Source organism: Castor canadensis, chromosome 2, assembly GCF_047511655.1.
Source record: "Castor canadensis chromosome 2, mCasCan1.hap1v2, whole genome shotgun sequence".
Taxonomy (NCBI): domain Eukaryota; kingdom Metazoa; phylum Chordata; class Mammalia; order Rodentia; family Castoridae; genus Castor; species Castor canadensis.
The window spans coordinates 178,537,123-178,542,100 of record NC_133387.1 but is presented as its reverse complement, the minus strand read 5'-3'; positions in this window follow the sequence as shown (position 1 = coordinate 178,542,100).

Here is a 4,978-nt window from a genome sequence, read left to right as displayed (position 1 = left end):
GAGCTGCCTTGCTATCTTTTGGTAAGCTTGATTTGTCCCCTCCTTGGTGTCTGTTCAATGATTGGGTACTGGGCTTGGTGCAGGTCATAAGCAGAGGCTGCTGGGTGGTGTTATAATAATTATTCTTCATTTTCTCCCTAACGGTAGGCTCTAATCCCAAGCCTTCCTTGCACAATGAACGTTGAGCTATTTCATTGTCATTCAGTGTGCCCTACCTTGTGTTTCTTTTTCCACATTCAGGGTCTTGCATTAAGGGACAGTTCTCATGCATTCTGCACCCCAGCACCTTCTCAGGCATATGGTGTGATAGACAAGAGCACAGGTAGTGTACTCTGCTTCAGAGCAGAAAAGGAAAGATAAGGTAGGCAACAATGTGGCACTAGAATCCTCCCAGGAATGGGAAAAGGACTGAAGGGACAGATTAGCTGAAGTCCCAAGGTGGCATAAGGTTAAAGGACAGCTATTAGCTAAAGTGGTTTTCATAGGGGAAATCCACAAGAATAACGGACAGACATAACACCGTGAGGAGAAAGTAGGAGTAAGTCATCTTCAGGAATTCAAGCAGACAAAAGGCAGAATCAGGGCATCTTCTCAGCAGTAGCAGGTGCGTGAGTTCCGCTTCCAGTCCTTGAGGACGGAAGGATGGATTGTTAAGAAGGTAGCATCCTTGATTCAGAAGGCCTAGCTTCGGGAGTAGCTGTTGGATGTATGAGTTCTGGAATTAACTTCCCTGGATTTGTAGCCCAAACATTTACTAGGTGCTTCAGTTACTTCATTCGATGTATAAAGATATAAATGGTACATACTTCACAGGGTCATGGAAATTAAATGGAATAATCCCTGTGAACCAAAAAGAACAGTCGCTAGCATATGTAAGTGTTAAATAAAGGCAGGGTGCTATTCTTGTTTTTATGAAAGCATTACAACTAATATAAGACTGATCCATATGGAACTGATGATATCTCAGTTTACTATCTACAAAAATGGATGATTTCTTATGGTAAAATTTCTATCAGTCATGTTTCCTAAATGGGTAAATCAGGCATGAAAACAAGAGTATTATCTACCACTTATTCAGGGATGTTTTGAATTAATCCTTTTAGCAGTATAAGGCACATCTTATTAGACCCATTTGACATAGGAAGAGAGTGAGGCTCAGAGAATTAATGGGGTCTGGTCACAGGGTTAACTCCTGCTTGACAGAGAAAACTCAGTCTTTCCTAATAATGATGATGATGAAAATAGACAATATTTTCTATTGGGATCTACTTTGTTCAAGACATTTCTTTCAGTCTTTAACACAGCTGGCTAGCATCTTTATTTTCTGTTTATATGAATTTATACAGAATCTTTCAAACAAAATCCTAGAATGCTGCCCTGCCAAGTGGTTTAATCATGATGAGGATATTATTTTAAACCTAAACTAATGACACAACTCATTTTGGGGGTTGTTTCCACCACAAAAATTAGGATAATATGCAATAAAGATATAGAAGAAATCTTAAAAGAGTATTTAAAAACAAATTCAAGAACACCTTTTTTTTTTTTTCAACTGTTGTTGTACTGGTGGTGTATTGTGACATTTACGAAAGTTCTTACAATATGTCCTAGGTGAACTCACCCCCTCTACCATTCTCATATAGGGGCTTTATGTATATCAATTTATAATCTCATAATAGCTCTATGAGACAATATTCTTATTCTCATTTTATAAAGAAACTGAAGCACCAAGAAGACATTACTGATGAGAGTCTGCCAGGATTTGAACCCTGGTTCACAATGATTCTTCAACTGGACAAACTCAGCAGAAGAGATGCCACTTCAAGAAATGAAGAAGAGTGGAAAGGAGAAGGGGTAGATAGGAAATTCTAGGTATATGACCTTGACCCAAGAGATCTGGATATTTTGCAATTTAAGAAAACAGGCAGCATGGCTCACCAACACAGTTTGATGAGGGCTTCAGAGGGTTGGAAAGGAGTTCAAGTTCCTACAGAGGCTAACCTGGGATCACAATACCTCAAGGGCTTCGTCTGCCCCCATGGCCCGGGGATCCTCAGATAGACCTTGCAGCTTCTGTACCTTCCACTGCAGGAATTTTTTCCTTCTGTGGCCAGTGGGTTGGCCAGTGAGGTGCTCTTCTGGGACAAAATGAGGAGTGGAGTGTAGGGCATCACAGGCCAGATGGATAGCGGGAGATGAATTAGGTAAGGGGTAGAGGAGCACAGAGTCCTCCAAGGCCTGGGGGGCTGTGGCTGAGTCTGAGCTCCTCTGCTGTAATGGCTGGTCCTGAGCTGTATGGTGGGGCCTGAGCAGTGCTGGGAGAGGGATGGTTTAGGAACCACCCAGGCTGCCAGTGAGAGCCCGAGCCCAGAATTCTGCATTGTGATGATTGTCTTTACCATCCGGTAGCCAAGTGATTCTGGGAAAACCAGTTCATCTTTCTAGGCCTCCTTTTTTTGTAAAATGCAAGTTTTGCTCTTGTTTTTACCTCCTAATTCTTTTGTGACTCTCATTCTCTGAATCTGTGCTCCTCTTGAGAAGGCGAGTCATGCTCCATTGCCAAACCTGTCATAGACTGATCAGTGTGGACTGGACACTGGTGGCTCACACCAACTACACTGGTAGGCTGAGATGGGGAAGATCTTAGTTCCAGGCAAACAGTTCATGAGACCCCATTTCCAAAATAACCAGAGCAAAAGCAACAGAGCGCCCGCTTTGCAAGAGCAAAGCACTGAGTTCAAATCCTAGTCCCACAAAAAAAAAAGTTCTGAGTGTGTGAGCCAAGCCATTACTGCTCTCCTCCTTAAACCTCCACCTCCCCAATCTCTTTATAAAGGATGCAGTGGCTAGGCTGCAACAGTCCATCCTCATTGCAGCCCTAAGAAGTACATATTATTTTAATCTTTGGGAAAAGAATCTGAGGCTCAGTAAGTAACGTATGCAAGAAGACCTCACTAGCAATATGCATTTCAAATTCAGACTGAGTTTTGCCTGTAAAATTTGCTGTTCATTAATAGGTTATGCTCCTGTACTTTACACGGGTTTCTACTGGCCACTGGACGAATACTGATTTTTCCTTCAGGGTGGGTGTGGAGGGCAGAAATGGTGTCTGAAGAGGAGGGTAGTTTCTGTGTTTGGGCCCATGCTGCATGGAGGCCTATGGAAGACAGCATTTACACTGTGGCCTCACTGCTTTTTAACTTTCCTCTAGTAGAACATCAAATGCAGCTTTTCTGCTAAAGATTTACAGAGAAGGCCAATAGGTAGCACTTGTTTTTTAAAGCATTGCATTTGCAGGCGATCACAGACGCTGTAACACATACACTCTCCGTGATTGGCTCTGCTCTCCTAGTAGCCTTGTCTCCTGTGGCCTCCCTGAACCCGTCCCCTGGGAGGCTGGACAGGAAGCTGTGGTGGGGTGTGTGGGGTGGCTGCAGTGGCTGCCTTTGCAGAGCCGACACTCAGTCAGAGTGGGCGGGGGTGTTCAAACTAAGAGGAAAACACAGCTATAATTACTTGAGAGTGTGGTGGGGGAGTGGAAAAAAAGTCCCCTCCTTGCACATCCTAGCCACCCGCCTACTGAAATCTGTCAATCACTCCTTCATGTATTCGTTCAGAAAATATCTAACACGTTCTTACTCTGTGTCAGGCACTGGTCTAGGCACTAAAGATCCAGCAATGAACAGAAAAGAGGCATGTTCTCTGCTCTCAGAAAAAGAATGTTTTCAGGGGAGAAAAGAAGTAATTCTACAAATAATACATAATGTAGTGTTAGGTAATAATGAGTGTCCTAAGGAACATAATTATGGTGTGGACTACAGAGTGACAGAGATGCAATTTTAAGTAGCGTACCCTGAGAGGCCTTCCTTAGGAAATGATGGTCACACAGACTCGTTGACAAGTCAAGGAGCGGGCTGGTGAACTGTCTGGGGAAGCATGGTCCAGGAGAGGGAAGGGAAGGTGCTGGGTTCTGAGACGAGCAGTAGAAAGCCAATGTGCCTGTAGTACAGGACCAAGCACAGAAGGAAGAGGGAATGAGTCAGGAGACAGACTTTGGATTTTGTTTTCAATACAGTGGGAAGCTGCTGGAACATTCTGAGAAGGGAATGGTACAGTGAAACTTCTGCTTGAAACCATCTCCTTGGCTGAATCTGTCACAAGGATGCAGGGGGACCAATGAGGAGGCTGTGGCAATGGTCCAGGCAAGAAGAGAGGCTATCTTAGACAAGGTAATAGGTCATGGTGGACAGATTTGGGGGTGTACAAAGATAGGACTAATAGCATTTGCTGATAGATGGGATGTGAGAAAGAGAAATTAAGACTGAACCCCTGGTTTTTGGTCCTACGGTTTGAAAACTGTAATAGGTGGAATAGTGTCATCCCAAAATGATCAAACCCTAATCCCTGGAACTAGTCAATGTCACCTTATTTGGAAGATGAGTTAATTCTACTTATATGGTAGCCATCTCAAGAAGATTATCTGAGATTATTCGAATAGGTCTTAAATGCCATCAAATGTCCTTTGTCAGAAAGAGGCAGAGGGAGGTGACACATGGAAGAGAAGGACACATAGAGGTGGAGGCCAAAATTATAGTGATGCCACCACAAGCCTAGAGTGCCATGCAGAAACAAAGTTGGAAGGGGCAAGGGACATAGTTCCCCTGAGGGTCCCCAGAGGGAGTAAGTTGTGCCAAACCCTGGACATCAGTCCAGCAAAACTGGTTTTCAGAGCTGGGTTTCCAGAGCTATGCTAAAATAAGTTTCAGATGTTTCAAGGCACCAAGTTGTAGTAAGTTATTACAACTGCCTCAACAATTAACATAAATGCAGGACAAAACACTATATCAAGATATAGGGCATCTATATGTATGTTAAACCACTGATAAGTGCCATGGGACATTTGCAAGCACTACAAAGTTTACAGGAAAAAACGGGAGGAACCTCTGTTGGGGAGAAGGAGAGGCAGACAGCAAGCGTG